Raw genomic sequence first — 16,245 nt, forward strand, 5'->3', positions numbered from 1 at the left:
AACACAAAAGGTAGGTAGATGCAGTGAGGTGTGTTCACTCAACACAACAGCTAGGTATATGCAGTGAGGTGAGTTCACTGAACACAAAAGGTAGGTAGATGCAGTGAGGTGGGTTCACTCAACACAACAGCTAAGTATATGCAGTGAGGTGGGTTCACTGAACACAAAAGGTAGGTAGATGCAGTGAGGTGGGTTTACTCAACACAAAAAGTAGGTAGATGCAGTGAGGTGGTTTCACTGAACACAAAAGGTAGGTAGATGCAGTGAGGTGGGTTCACTCAACACAACAGGTACTAGGTATATGCAGTACTGGGTATTAAATGTGCACCTGTGTCACACAGGTAGTCACTGAATGTGCTGGGCCGCTGGCAGTGGAACACACACAGTATGAATTATCAAGGCCGTCTATGCAACACAAGTGTCAGTGGGACACACAGAAGAAAAAAAATAGATCACAAGAACAGGATTAGCTCTGAAAAGAGCTGTTGTGGGGTGCTATTATAGCAATAAGATTCAGCCAGGAGCAAGCTAACAAGCCAAGAGCCTAACTAATCTTTCCCTAGGAGAAACAATCTGCAGCAGCTCGCCCTACTCTGACTATTGCAGGCACACGAGTGAGTGTAATGGCCGGTGGAGCCTGCCTTATATAAGGGGGGGAGTGGCTCCAGGGCTGAGTGTAGCCTAATTGGCTACAATGTGCCTGCTGACTGTGATGTAGAGGGTCAAAGTTGACACTAATGGAGCATTATGGGGCGAATCGAACTTCCGTGAAAGTCCGCCGGCGAAGGCGAACCACCCAAAGTTCGCCTGGAACCGTTCGCCGGCAAACCGTTCGGTCCATCTCTACTCCAGATCCCACTAATACCTTCTGTACTGCTTTCACTGTCTGCATCACTGCTTTAAAGGTCAACTGAAGCAAGAAGGGTATGGAGGCTGTCCTGCTGCTCCTCTGCCTCTATTACTTTTAGCGATAGACCCTGAACAAGCATCGGCAGATCAGGTGTTGCTGACATTATTGTCAGATCTGACTGGATTAGCTGCATGTTTGTTTCTGGTGTTATGCAGAGACTACAGCAGCCAAATGGATCAGCAGGACTGCCAGGCAACTGGTATTGTTTGAGAGGAAATAAATATGTCAGCCTCCATATACTTCCTACTTCAGTTGTCCTTAAAAACTCTGCACTAAAGGGAAATCTCGATAGTCATCTTTGATTTCCGCATTATTATTGCTTTTGAACGACCTATAAATAATAGTTTCACAGTTGAAGTCACTGCATACTTTCAAAACTGTTGCAATACAGAAGATCGACACTGCCCTCATCGAGAAAGCCTTCAGTGCAAACGTGACACTCAGGAGAGACAAGACACTTTTCACTTTTTTTCCCTGGTTCCTCCTTCAACCGAAACTCTACATGCAGTTTCAGGTGTAGACTCAGTCTGACAGCTTGGGATTCTGGGTAGTGATTATTTTCCTTCCTAACACCTAGCATTACCTTCAGGGCAAGGAACTTCAAGTCCCAGAAGCCTTTGTCCTCTGGTATGTCAGTGAGCTGGGCTGAAGGGATAGGGCAAGGTGTGTCTGAGTTTGCCTAGAGTTGCTCAACAAGGTAATCTTTACTCTCTGCAGTTAAATGCTTGACTGGGTAAACAAAGAGGAGTAATTGAGCATGGGGAGAGCACCATGAACGTGTCCACCTGAGTCCCTGGAAGAAAAAAGTAAGTTCTACTTCAATTGATCTAAACCTGCCTACAAATAAAATGACTTGACTTTTAAGTAACTTAGGTAAATTCAAAATGTGATTATTCAGTAGTTGACTTAAGTTAGTAGCGACTGACTTAATTTAACATTGATTCTTATGCTAGCAATTGTTCATTCTGCAGTATACTCTCGTCCACTTACATCAGTGTGTATTTATATTATTGCTGACATTTTTAGAGCATGTGCGCCTCTGTTAGTGACAGTGTTGTGGGTAACATCATCCCAAGTTTCCATACACACACATAGGGCTGGTGCACACCTAGAGCGCTTATGAGTGCTTTTTTTTTAAAACGCTAGCGCTTTGAAAAGCGCTTGGCCAATGTATTTGAATGGGATGAATCACACCAGAGCGATGTGATTTTTTTTTTCCCCCCCCAAACGTAAACACGGGTCCTGCAGCATTTTTGAGGCAATTCAGCCTCAATGTTAAGTATAGGAAGTGGAAAATCACTCTAAAAAACGCGAGATCAGAGCAATTTTTTTAAATTTTTGTTTTACAAAAGCAGTACACTTCCAGCTCTACTGTACTCCAAAAATCACAAGGCATACCCAGAAAATCACTAGGCACATGCCTGAAATCTCTTGGGAAGTAGCTTAAAAAACGCTTAGCGTTTGCGATTACGCTAGTGCTTTTAGGTGTGCACGAGCTCTGACACTTGTAAAGAATGCTTTGTGATTGTATATGGATGCTTTCTTTGCAAGCATTTACTTATTCTTTGAATAAACAAAAAATATTTATTCACATTTTTATGCATGAATTATTTATTTTTTTTATCTTAAATGTTACTATAATGCAGAAACGTAAGCACAGGGGAGCAGCTGTTGCAACTGCAAGGAGGGGGGGGGGGGGCTGCGAGGAAGGCCCCCTACTAATAACCTTCCCTCCCTCCAAGAAAGGGGCTCATGCTTCAGGTCAGGTGTTTTTGTGGCTACCCTTGTTACCCTTGAAGATTATGATGGCCACACTTTTTTTATGCACTTCGTAAGATGGGCCCCAAAGCTGGGGGGGGGTCACCAGGGGTAGGCAAGTGAAAGGGTGTGAACATTGGGAGGCCTCATTAAAGGTTTGCAGGGGACCCTATACTTTGTAGTTATGCCCCTGCTATAATGAATAGACTACAACAAATTCAAGCAGCTAAGGGCCCTTTTCCACCAGCGCGTTTGCGCTGGCTGAATCGCAAAAACGCAAACCGCTAGCGATTTTACAATCGCTACGGTTTGCTTTTTAACATGGGAATCGCGGTAGGTCATTTCCACTACCGCGATTCGTTTTTGCCGGGAACGCGAACGCGCGGCGGAGCGATAATTGCCGCGATTTTGCTATGCAGTGCATAGCATAGCAAAATTGCGGCCGCGAACGTCGGGGGAATCGCCGGTAATTGCGATTCAGCAATCGCTAGCATTCAGCGTAAACGCTAGCGATTGCTAGTGGAAAAGGGCCCTGATATAAAGTAGCCAGTGAGTTACACATGCCACATATTGGCTTCTGACTTAGATCACATCCCTACAATGACTTTTGTCCTGCTCCTGTCATTGTGTATTTTTTCCATAGGTATTACTTGTCACTTCTCGGGTTTGATTCATTTGTCTGCTGGTTTCAGGTGAAAACTGAATATAATACCTTTCATTAATATGCAGCGTGTTTGGCCATGCTATACCTCTGTTTTTATAAACGTCAGAATCTAACTAATGACAATCTTGGTGTAGATAGAGTTGGCCTTTATTTGATATCCGCCAATTCAGAGTGAAAATTTTGAGTAATATATGTATTATCCAGTATAAAGTAAACCTGCTTTCTGCCTGTTATTAGCATATGTTCAGGAAACGATTATCATGTGTATACTCTCTGCCATTTGAATGCAGTCACTGTACTTTGTTCTGTGGATGATCGTGGTTAGAAGAAGTTGTGTTGTATACTATTTGTGCATCTGATACCTCTGTCCCCTTCTGACAAACGGGTTTTGTACCGGGAGATTGTTCATAAGTTGAATTTGTTTGTAAGTTGAATCCTGTGTTAAATGTGGATAAATTATTTACTTTTGGACAACTCTGGATTTGGTTTTTTGATTGTTTTGAATGTGCTTTATAAGTGCTTTGTGGTGTTTCGTAGCATTTGGTATATTTTGTATATGAAGACAGCTTTGTTTGTATCTCTGATATATTGTAACTTGAGTTGCATCTGTACAACACAATCAGATGAGCCTCTGGAATTAAGAAAATTACTATATTACTCTATTTTCAAATTTTCAACTTACTGGTAGTTTGCTGATCAGCACAAAGCACTATCATGCACAAATTTCAGCAGGAATATGGACTCAAATCCGTGATCACTGCATTTACAAAGTGGTGATTTGCCTCATTGCCAGTGTGTAGATTGTTAAATAGCATTTGTCACATTGAGGCTTCTTTCACACATACCATGTTGTATCATATTGCGGTGTGCTCCACCGCCACTCCCCATCGCAGTGGACATTAGTCTCTATGAGGCCTGGAATCCACTAGAGCGTTTTTTCGAGCGTTTAGGGAGCGCTTTCAATTGCTAGCAATTTCCCTAAATCCTCTGCCAATGTAAATGGATGGGACAAATTTCACTAGAGGGATTGCGATTAAGGAAATTGCAATTGCAGGACATGCAGCATTTTAGGCGCTTTTTTATTCTAATGAATGGTATAAGAGCAGGGAAATCGCTCTCAAAATCCCTTGCAAAACGCTATCACAAATCACTAACGAATGCGATAACACTTTGCGCTTTCTAGTAGGTTCCAGGCCTGAGACTGGCCACACTACCTGGAAGTGGTTACGTGATACAGAGGTGACACAGACTCTGCAATGCGTTGCCGAGCGGTACTACACAGCAGACATTTGCATTGCAGTCTATAGCACCGCAACAATCTATTTAGATTGTTGCGGTGGCGTTGCAATGTGCATGCGCTGATAGGGGGAAAAACAGTGAGGGAGCATGTCAAGCAGGGAGCATGCAACTGTTCAGGGTGGAGCTATGCATATTACCCTGTCTGCACACTCTGACACGGGGTAATATGCAAGGGGAAATGGTGCAATTGTTCTGTCCTGCGCTTCCCTGTCATAGAACAATCTCAAGGCACCATATGTTAAACCAGCCTGGAAGTGGCAAATGCTATAGGCTACAAAAAAAGTGGTATTTGTTTCAAATAACTTATTTGCCATAGATCGCCACTTTAAAGAGAACCAGAGACGTTGGGAAAAAAGATTTTATACATACCTGAGGTTTCCTCCAGCCCCATAAGCCTGGATCGCTCCCACGCCGCCGTCCTCCGCTGCCTCTATCCGCCGGTACCAGGCCCTGTACTTTCGGCCAGTCGAGCCAGTCGACGCAAGCGCAGTGCGTCACTGCCGGTGGATGCGGGCAATTTTCTGCATGCACAGGGGCTCCCTCCATATCCTTACGCATGCACCTCTATACTACGCAGGCGCATGCGTAAGGATATGGAGGGAGCTCCTGTGCATGCGGAAAATTGGCAGCGTCCGTCGGAAGTGACGGGACCCGGTAGCGGCAATAGAGGCAGTGGAGGACGGTGGCGTGGGAGCGATCCAGGCTTATGGGGCTGGAGGAAGCCCCAGGTATGTATAAAACCTTTTTCATATTTTTCATTAGCTTTGTCTCTGGTTCCCTTTAAGAAGTAGCGGAAGATAGGCACATTGCAAGTCATATGGCGAGACGTTACGGCTCTGACTGCTGGTCTGCTGCCCCATTCAAGAGAATGAAGCCTCTGATCAGTCAGTCGGACTGTGGTAGGGCAATCGAAACCACCATAACAGAACTCTTTTCCGTTTTGAAAAGATGGCAATAATAAAAGTAGAAAACAAAATTGACTCAATGGAGAACAAAAATAGGCCTCTATAAATATGGCACAATTGTCAATTTCAGACATATAATTTATATACAGGATCTCTTGCCAGTTTTGCTAGAGATTATCAGTTACGGTAATTCTACAGAAATCCTCCTTTAGGTCCCATTCACACTTGAGCGTTTTGCCAGAAATTTCGGCAAAACACTCAAACGCTAGTGCTTTTGAAAGCGCTAATGTAATATAACCTTATGGGCCCGTTCTTACTTGGGAGATTTGCTAATCGCTGCAAATCACCCAAAATCGCGAAACGCAAACGCATAGCCTGCACTGCACCATTTTCAGGCGGTTTCCCGGCGATCACGTTTCAGTGCTATAGAAGCGCTAAACGTGATCACTGAGAAATCATTGCACTGTCCAGTGATTTTTCCATGTGAAATCGCAGAAAAATCACTCCTTCTAAGTGTGAATGAGGCCTTAGGCCAGTTCAGAGAGAAGCATAGACTCAATTGAATTGAAAAGGCAGCATTCACATGTGAATTATGCATTGCATTCAATTTACCACATTTTCCCACATGCATGATTCTCTGTTTTCCAATTTTCAGTTTTTGTCTTTTGATTTTTTTTGTCTGTGATGTTGCGATTTTTGTGCACATTTTTCTGTGATCTGTCAGATTGAAATTGCATGAAAATGAGTCTAATGAACTTCAAAATGTTATGCAATCTTTTGCACAAAACGCAATCGCACATCGTAAACACAAACGCAGACCTTAGGGCCCCTTTCACACTGGTGCATTGCGTTACCCTATTTTGCTGCAGGGTAACACTACACCAATGAATGCCTATGGGGAAATTCCCAAATTGTCGTAAAAGCAACTGCAGATTGTCAGACAACTTGCGTGACAACGTGCAAAGACTGGAAGTCATGTAAGTTTATGATGACACAGCTTTTTAAAAAAAAATTGAGAGAAAAAACTTTCTGCTCTCTGCACAATTGTTCTAATGGCTGCATCCACTGATAAGGAATCATACAAAGTTTTGTAGACAGTCCCTATTCAGTGTGCAGCAGGCTCTTGTTTACAGCGCCCAGCCCCTAAGTTCTCTGTACTATAGTGATGCTGGAGAAATCTGCAGAGCAAGTTCTGCTCCATCAGAGATGGACAGAGTGAGTATAATAAGCTGAGGCGGGGAGCACACTCGTCTGTTGGTTTTCTGTATGCGTTTTCTGCACACCCTGTGTGTCTGTATGTGTGAAAACATGCACTTTTTTTTTATCACAGAAGCGAATGTAATTGATAGAGAAAATGTGTGTAATGCTTCACTGCTGTCTGTTTTTATCTGCATGGGGAAAATACATTCAAGTGTGCCCTAGCCAATTGAGTAACATTGGTTCTCAGTTTACCTGTGCAGAAAGCGAGGATGGGGGGGAAGGGGTCCCATTCAAAGTTTCGCAGGGGGGCCCTGTGATTTCTAGTTACGCCCCTGAACCACACTGAAATGTAAAACCCACTCCATTTTCACAGTGCATTCAGTAAAATCTAACGGAGTGCAGCATCCCGAATGCGTTAACACATGCATTAACAGTAAAGCATACTTTTTTATGCTTCACTGTATGCGACACATTGGTTGCATAACGTTCCTGTTTTTACTTGGTACCCAATGCAATTTCCATTGTGAACCTAGCCAGAGTTCTGTCTGGTTGTGATTGTGTCTTACTTATGTTTCCTATATAAACTATATAGAATAACCACCAGCCAGTCAGAAACTTATAAATCAATCACTAGATCAAACTGGTCACATGCTGATTTCTCCTTGTAAAGAATTTCTGTAAAAATTGAAGCCTTCTAATATTTACAGTGCAATTCTCCATACAGTGTTTCTATCACTACAAACTTCTGATACAGTATAGTTTATAGTGTAATAGTTTATAGTGTAATGCTGGCCATACATACCAATAGATAGATTTTAATGCAGTCCTTTTATGCAATCAGTTTTAAACTGAACACAATTAGAATCTAAAGGAATAATTACATTAATTAACAATGTTTTTCTGTAGCATTTGGTGTAATCTGACTGAAATGTTCTGGGTTCACATCAGAGAATCTGATCAAATTTAAATGGAAAACTAATTGCAGTGAATTGATCGCTGCATTCTTTGTGCAGCTGCCTGCTAATTCTCCCCCCATCCTCATCTTGTATGTTATGTGACTCTCAGGAGAACCTTAAAGCGGGATTGTCACCATAAAAATCAAAATTCAACAGCAACTAGTCTGAGTGTATTAAGTAATAAAGATGCTAATCCTGCATTCAAAACTTTTTCTGCGTTTATGGTTTGGAGTTATCACATACCTTACGAGCACTGGCCCTTTAATTGCCATTGCCAAAAAGTTGCAGTTGAAAGTATGCATTTGCTTGTTATCCTTCCACCAGTGCCCTAGTCTCTCACACAGCATGCCATATTAAACAATACAAGTCCAAATCAACTTTTAATAGGGTTACAGGTATTTTATGCCATATACATTGCTATTTTGCTGTCATATACTACAGATGTTTATAAGCTGGAAGCACAGTGCAGAAGGCTTGCACATGTCATCGCCAAGTCAAAGAACTAAAGCAGAACCTCTGATCTGTGTTTCATACTGCAAGCAAAAGGATGACACTGTACACCGACAAACTGGTTCTGCAAGGAAACCTGCAGTGACAGAGATGTGGAAGCTGCCATCTTTATTCAAATAAGAATAATTCTTGCCTGGCCTTTGTGCTGGTCCTCTGCCTCTAATACTTTTTTCAGGCATATAATTTATATACAGGATCTCTTGCCAGTTTTGCTAGAGATTAGAGAAGTATTGTCTGCACACAGGCAGCAGAGATATTTTGATTTATGCACTAATGAGCAGGGATGCTCAGATAGACCCCGAATGCGAATTTTACCCTAAAATTCGGGCGTTTTTTTTAGGTTTCCCGAATGCGAACCCGAACCCGAAGATTTGAAAACGATCCGAATCCGAATTTTCCTGAATGTGCGCACTCCAATTCGGCCGGATGGCCGAATGGGTTAAAATTTGAATTCGGAATTCGGGGATGACGTCATTAGGCCAATAAAAGGTCCTCCAGCCGTGGACCTGGCAACCATTCAGAGGAGGGGAACCTGGCCCTCCCCTCCTCTATATAAGGCGACGGCCATCTTGCAGAGCCACGCACTTGTGTGACTGTGCCACGCGTCGCTCCTGCTGTATTTATACCCCCTCACCCCGGAGGGAGGAGGGTCTCATCTGTCAGGGACTTGTGGAATTTCAAAAGCCAGCTTATATACCTTGGCCAGGAATTGAACCCAGGTCTGAGTGCTTGGTAGATAGCTCTCTTAACCGCTATACCACCACCAACACTACATGCTGAAGGCAGCCTAGCATGTACCATTATGATATATCCTAGAGAAAAATGAGCTTGCTTAAAGATTTGTAGGCTTTCAAAAGCCAGCTTACATACGTTGGCCAGGAATTGAACCCAGGTCTGAGTGCGTGGTAGATAGCTCTCTTAACCGCTATACCACCACCAACACTACATTCCGAAACCAGCCTAGCATGTACCATTATGATATATCCTAGAGAAAAATGAGCTTGCTTAAGGATGTGTAGTATGTCAAAAGCCAACTCACATTGGCCAGGAATAGAACACAGTCTCTGTGGCACAATTGGTTAGTGTGTTTGGCTGTTAACTAAAAGGTTGGTTGTTCAACCCCACCCAGGCATGGCCTTGCCTTTTGAGAAATTGGTCATTCCATTCTGTTTGGTCGGAACGGAATTGCTTTTTCAATCCGGCAGAATTCTGAAATTGCCTGTGAAATTCTGCTGGCATCCATTGATGCCATTGAAGTGAATTTTCAGCTTAAAACCATCAAGTCTTAGAGAGAGAGAGAGAAAGAAAGCTCATTTTTCTCTTGCGTATATCACAATGGTACATGCTAGGCTGGCTTCAGCATGTAGTGTTGGTGGTGGTATAGCGGTTAAGAGAGCTATCTACCATGCACTTAGACCTGGGTTCAATTCCCAGCCAAGGTATGTGTAAGCTGGCTTTTCAAAGCCTACAAATCTTTAAGCAAGCTCATTTTTCTCTAGGATATATCATAATGGCACATGCTAGGCTGCCTTCAGCATGTAGTGTTGGTGGTGGTATAGCGGTTAAGAGAGCTATCTACCAAGCATTCAGACCTGGGTTCAATTCCTGGCCAAGGTATATAAGCTGGCTTTTGAAATTCTACACGTCCCTGGAAGATGAGAGGGAGGAGGGAGTGAGGGAGTTGAGGGATACACTGCCTGATGTTGTAAAGCAGTGTAGGCCTGACATTGAATAAGATTTGTGGGTCCACACAATACATTGCCTGCTGTCAATGCCATATGTCACTTTTTTGTTTTGTTTTTTAAATTACACCTATTTCAATGTAATTTCCCTTTAAAAAAAAAAAACGCATCCGAATTTCCGAACACTAATTTTTTACCGAATTTTGAAACCGACTCCCGAACCGAATCCGAACCGAATTTTGCAGTCAACGGCGAATTTGAATCCGAATGTCATGCGGACCCGAATTCGAATGTACCCGAACCGAATTTTGGTACATCTGAGCATGCCTGCTAATGAGGCAGAAAGATCAGCAGGACAGCCAGGGAACTGCCATTGTTTTAAAGAAAATAAGTGTTATTAATTGAATATAATAAAACTGCCTAGATTTGGGCTTCAAAGCATACTACTTAAAGGGACCCTGAGCAGTGCCTTAAGGCTGCTTACACACAGGGACGTTACAGGCGCATGTTAGTGCAGCCTGTAACGCTCCCCCAACACACAGCAATGTAACACCACGTGATGCTGCATGTGTCCAAGAGTACGCATCACGGCATCACGGACGCCAGAGTGAGCTGCACAATGCGGCTCACTCTGACGTCCACATCGAAGAGCACCAGGCCTTGCGTTAGGTGCACGTTATGCGACCTTAATGTAGCACCTAACGCAACGTCTTGGTGTGCAAGTAGCCTAAATTAAAAGATTACACTTATCTGAGGCTTCCTCCAGCCCACCGTAGGCGGCCAATTCCCCCGGCATCCTCCTGGCTCCTCTCTGTGTGCCTCTGCCGGCCCCCGTTACCGGCGACCCCTGGACCGGGTGTTGGGCCGGCTCTTCCTGGTTCCTGACACATGTTGTTTTGGGGTGCTTTCAGCAAGTGGTCAGTGAGGAACAAAAACACAGGCCTAGCTAATGCTTACCCTACCTACCTGCAGCAAGTCTGACCCTGCTCTCACTAACAGCAGCCAGCAGAGAAGAATATAATATGGCCACTGCAACTGCTTTTTAAGGGGGGTGGGGCGTCCAGGAGGGGGTTCTAGCTGATTGGCTGCCAGTGGTCTGCTGACTGTGAGGTAAGGGGTCAAAGTTTGGCTCCATGATGATGTATAGGGGGCAGGTCGAACACGCCAAATGTTCGCTGTTGGTCATGGACGCGAACATCAGAAATTCGCCGGGAACTGTCCACTGGTGAACTGTTCGGGCCATCTCTAGTCTTCACTGTGAGCAGCAACACATGATAACTGCTGCTTGGCCAACAAGTGGATTTCCTCAGCTTTCCCACCTCCCAGTCCGACACCGCATACACAATTTGAATTCTCCTATATCAACTTGGAATTATTGGCATCTCCCTGATAAAAGGTAAAGAGCAGTGTTGCTTGCGCATTTTCGCAAGTCATTTTTTTTGCATCGAAAATGCAAATTTTGATTTCGAGAGAAATTTTGGTGAAAATGGCTTGTATTTTCATGTTTTTGCATTCTTTGCGAAAAGTCGATATTTTTACCATGAAAATACGTATAAACTATATATTTTTGGCCACGAAAATGTGTGAAAAGCGCGAAAACTTATTTTCAATGGAATTTCAAAAATCTAATTTAACATTATTTATGCAAAAATGAATGCGAAAAGAATACTAGCATTTTTGCCAATCACTGGTAAAGAGGGACTGTGGTGGATTTATTTGAAAGATCGGCATTGTCCCTAGAAAATGACATCTGTGGAATACGATATAAAATAGACAACTGATCTTATTAAAAAATAAAATAAAATTGCTGCCTCCATATTTGCTCTAAAGGTGGCCACACACAATACAATAAAATGATCCGATTTCTACAGTGATTCGATAAAAACGATCGTATCTCTCAAAAAAATCGAAAGCTTTTTTTTCATTCAACTGAAAAATCCGATCGGATTTCACGTTTTTTTTTCAATTTAAATCGATCCGGAATGCCAGATATTACTCTTCAATTTCTACTAAAGATTGTATGGTGTGTGTTGGATTGTTAATTTATTAATATACACACCCTAGCAATTTTCTCTGAGTTTCCAATCATTTTTATCATAATTGAGGAAAAAATTGCACATAGGTGTGTGGTACATTGGTCATATTTTTGAAATGTTACAATTAGAGATGTGGCGAACGGTTCCCGAACCGTTCGCCGGCGAACATCTCTGAATTCATGGGGGTTTTACTACTTCCGGGTCGCTCTGACCCGGAGTAGTACGCCTGCGCTGCCCGGCGGAGCGCGTCCTCGATCGCGCTCCTATTGCCGGGCACTTTCTGCGCATGTGCGTGACGTCATGATCTAGGACGCGCTCCGCCGGGCAGCGCAGGCGTACTACTCCGGGTCAGAGCGACCCGGAACTAGTAAAACCTCCAGAGATGTTCGCCACATCTCTAGTTACAATCAGTCAGAAAAATTAATTGCAATTCTTTAATTGAACAGATTTTTAAAAAATTGTATGGTGTGTGTGGCCACCTTTACTTAAAGAGAACCCGAGGTGTGTTTAAAGAATGTTATCTGAATACAGAGGCTGGATCTGCCTATACAGCCCAGCCTCTGTTGCTATCCCAAACCCCACTAAGGTCCCCCTGCACTCTGCAATCCCTCATAAATCACAGCCGTGCTGTGAGGCTGTGTTTACATCTGTAGTGTCAGTCACAGCTGCTCCCCCGCCTCCTGCATAGCTCTGGTCCCTGCCCCCGTCCCTTCCCTCTAATCAGCAGGGAGGGAAGGGATGCAGGCAGGGACTGGAGTTCTGCAGGAGGCGGGGAGAGCAGCAGACTGACACTATAGAGATAAACACAGCCAGCTCTGACAAGCTGTTTGTCAGCAGCGTGGCTGTGATTTATGAGGGATTGCAGAGTGCAGGGGGACCTTAGGGGGGTTTGGGATAGCAACAGAGGCTGTGCTGTATAGGCAGATCCAGCCTCTGTATGCAGATAATATTCTTCAAACCCACCTCGGGTTCTCTTTAAGGCATCCTTTATAGAAATTGTCACCAGCAACTCATCTGTCAGTGTACTCCTATGAAAATGTCCGTCTTTGAGTTTTATGTTCCATTTTCTATTTTTTATTTAAAACTCAGTGCCCGTGTCACTGCCCACAGTATGAATCGCTTCATCACCATACTCCTGTATTGGGTGTTGCTGTCATCATAGTTTGACATTAAATACTTTTAATGAATAGTTTTAATTAATAAACAGAGCAAAGATAAGATGATGTAAAAGATAACACCATATACACAACGTGCAATGTTCTTACTGATGTACGTATCCGAAATTATAATAAAGAGTGCTGAGAGCATAACACACACTTTATTAACTCAATGACATCCATGTCTATTTACCACTCACAGCCTCACTATTATTCTTTATAACATTTATTAAAGCGGACTTGAACTCAGAACTTCCTCTCTGCTTTATAAGATACGCAACAGCATAATAACCTTTAACCACTTGAGGACCTAGGGCTTTACCCCCCTTAAGGACCGGCCACTTTTTTTCCATTCAGACCACTGCAGCTTTCACGGTTTATTGCTCGCTCATACAACCTACCACCTAAATGAATTTTGGCTCCTTTTCTTGTCACTAATAAAGCTTTCTTTTGATGCTATTTGATTGCTCCTGCGATTTTTACTTTTTATTATATTCATCAAAAAAGACATGAATTTTGGCAAAAAAATGATTTTTTTAACTTTCTGTGCTGACAGTTTTCAAATAAAGTAAAATTTCTGTATACATGCAGCGCGAAAAATGTGGACAAACATGTTTTTGATAAAAAAAAAACCATTCAGTGTATATTTATTGGTTTGGGTAAAAGTTATAGCGTTTACAAACTATGGTGCCAAAAGTGAATTTTCCCATTTTCAAGCATCTCTGACTTTTCTGACCCCCTGTCATGTTTCATGAGGGGCTAGAATTCCAGGATAGTATAAATACCCCCCAAATGACCCCATTTTGGAAAGAAGACATCCCAAAGTATTCACTGAGAGGCATAGTGAGTTCATAGAAGATATTATTTTTTGTCACAAGTAAGCGGAAAATGACACTTTGTGAGGAAAAAAAAAAAAAAAAAAAGTTTCCATTTCTTCTAACTTGCGACAAAAAAAAATGAAATCTGCCACGGACTCACCATGCCCCTCTCTGAATACCTTGAAGGGTCTACTTTCCAAAATGGGATCATTTGTGGGGTGTGTTTACTGTCCTGACATTTTGGGGGGTGCTAAATTGTAAGCACCCCTGTAAAGCCTAAAGGTGCTCATTGGACTTTGGACCCCTTAGCGCAGTTAGGCTGCAAAAAAGTGCCACACATGTGGTATTGCCGTACTCAGGAGAAGTAGTATAATGTGTTTTGGGGTGTATTTTTACACATACCCATGCTGGGTGGGAGAAATATCTCTGTAAATGACAATTTGTTAATTTTTTTTACACACAATTGTCCATTTACAGATATATTTCTCCCACTCAGCATGGGTATGTGTAAAAATACACCACAAAACACATTATACTACTTCTCCTGAGTACGGCGATACCACATGTGTGGCACTTTTTTGCACCCTAACTGCGCTAAAGGGCCCAAAGTCCAATGAGTACCTTTAGGATTTCACAGGTCATTTTGAGAAATTTCGTTTCAAGACTACTCCTCACGGTTTAGGGCCCCTAAAATGCCAGGGCAGTATAGGAACCCCACAAATGACCCCATTTTAGAAAGAAGACACCCCAAGGTATTCCGTTAGTAGTATGGCGAGTTCATAGAAGATTTTATTTTTTGTCACAAGTTAGCGGAAAATGACACTTTGTGAAAAAACACAATTAAAATCAATTTCCGCTAACTTTTGACAAAAAATAAAATCTTCTATGAACTCACCATACTCCTAACGGAATACCTTGGGGTGTCTTCTTTCTAAAATGGGGTCATTTGTGGGGTTCCTATACTGCCCTGGCATTTTAGGGGCCCTAAACCGTGAGGAGTAGTCTTGAAACCAAATGTCGCAAAATGACCTGTGAAATCCTAAAGGTACTCATTGGACTTTGGGCCCTTTAGCGCAGTTAGGGTGCAAAAAAGTGCCACACATGTGGTATCGCCATACTCGGGAGAAGTAGTACAATGTGTTTTGGGGTGTATTTTTACACATACCCATGCTGGGTGGGAGAAATACCTCTGTAAATGGACAATTGTGTGTAAAAAAAATCAAAAGATTGTCATTTACAGAGGTATTTCTCCCACCCAGCATGGGTATGTGTAAAAATACACCCCAAAACACATTGTACTACTTCTCCCGAGTACGGCGATACCACATGTGTGGCACTTTTTTGCACCCTAACTGCACTAAGGGGCCCAAAGTCCAATGAGTACCTTTAGGATTTCACAGGTCATTTTTGTTTCAAGACTACTCCTCACGGTTTAGGGCCCCTAAAATGCCAGGGCAGTATAGGAACCCCACTAATGACCCCATTTTAGAAAGAAGACACCCCAAGGTATTCCGTTAGGAGTATGGTGAGTTCATAGAAGTTTTTATTTTTTTGTCACAAGTTAGCGGAAATTGATTTTAATAGTTTTTTTTCACAAAGTGTCATTTTCCGCTAACTTGTGACAAAAAATAAAATCTTCTATGAACTCACCATACTCCGTACGGAATACCTTTGGGTGTCTTCTTTTAGAATGGGGTCATTTGTGGGGTTCCTATACTGCCCTGGCATTTTAGGGGCCCTAAACCGTGAGGAGTAGTCTTGAAACCAAATGTCGCAAAATGACCTGTGAAATCCTAAAGGTACTCATTGGACTTTGGGCCCCTTAGCGTACTTAGGGTGTAAAAAAGTGCCACACATGTGGTACCGCTGTACTCAGGAGAAGTAGTATAATGCGTTTTGGGGTGTATTTTTACACATACCCATGCTAAGTGGGAGAAATATCTCTGTAAATGACAATTGTTTGATTTTTTTACACACAATTGTCCATTTACATAGAAATTTCTCCCACCCAGCATGGGTATGTGTAAAAATACACCCCAAAACACATTATACTACTTTTCCTGAGTACGGTGGTACCACATGTGTGACACTTTTTTGCAGCCTAGGTGCGCTAAGGGGCCCAACGTCCTATTCACAGGTCATTTTGAAGCATTTGTTTTCTAGACTACTCCTCGCGGTTTAGGGCCCCTAAAATGCCAGGGCAGTATAGGAACCCCACAAGTGACCCCATTTTAGAAAGAAGACACCCCAAGGTATTCCGTTAGGTGTATGGCGAGTTCATAGAAGATTTTATTTTTTGTCACAAGTTAGTGAAAAATGACACTTTGTGAAAAAAAACCAATAAAAATTA

At 42.7% G+C, this 16,245-nt stretch overlaps 1 protein-coding gene across 1 annotated transcript in view; it reads left to right on the plus strand.

Moving 5' to 3' along the window:
- The first annotated feature begins 1,629 nt into the window (after nucleotides 1-1,629).
- MACC1 (MET transcriptional regulator MACC1) overlaps nucleotides 1,630-16,245 on the plus strand; it is an 86,625-nt gene continuing 72,009 nt past the window's right edge. Inside the window, exon 1 of the mRNA XM_068235986.1 lies at nucleotides 1,630-1,716. The gene's annotated coding sequence lies outside the window, so the exon portion shown is untranslated. The remainder of the gene's footprint in view (nucleotides 1,717-16,245) is intronic.

This window comes from Hyperolius riggenbachi, chromosome 5 (assembly GCF_040937935.1).
Source record: "Hyperolius riggenbachi isolate aHypRig1 chromosome 5, aHypRig1.pri, whole genome shotgun sequence".
Classification (NCBI taxonomy): domain Eukaryota; kingdom Metazoa; phylum Chordata; class Amphibia; order Anura; family Hyperoliidae; genus Hyperolius; species Hyperolius riggenbachi.